Source organism: Camelina sativa, chromosome 18 (assembly GCF_000633955.1).
Source record: "Camelina sativa cultivar DH55 chromosome 18, Cs, whole genome shotgun sequence".
NCBI lineage: Eukaryota > Viridiplantae > Streptophyta > Magnoliopsida > Brassicales > Brassicaceae > Camelina > Camelina sativa.
Window position 1 is genome coordinate 11,773,156 of NC_025702.1, and position 462 is coordinate 11,773,617.

The window sequence follows — 462 nt, forward strand, 5'->3', positions numbered from 1 at the left end:
ATATCTTTTATCTTGTTTTTGTTCTTTCCCCTAAGGTTTACCCTAGCCACCAAAAACGCTTGACACTTTGTATCCCGATATCTTTGAATTTATTCAGTATTTTGATTGGATTTCTTCTTAAAACTTGTTCATCTCATTTTTATCTATCTTAGGATGCTTGAATTAATGTTTTCTGAGTTTATATCTTTGACTATGATTTTCGGATCTGAGTAGTGCGGTAGTTCTTGAGGATGGGACAGATTAGGAGGAGGATCTTAGGATGTAGAGTATTTAAGCTTTTATTGTATGATTCCCTTCTGGACTAGAGTTAGAAATACTAGTTTCTCTCTGATCAATTGGAACTGGGTTTTAGACATTTCCGCATCCAAAAGGTGTTCGATGAAATGTCTGACCAACTAGTGCCAGAGACTTACGTTCCTAGCCTAAGAGATTAGTTGTCTAGGATGTTTGTTGACGTGAATG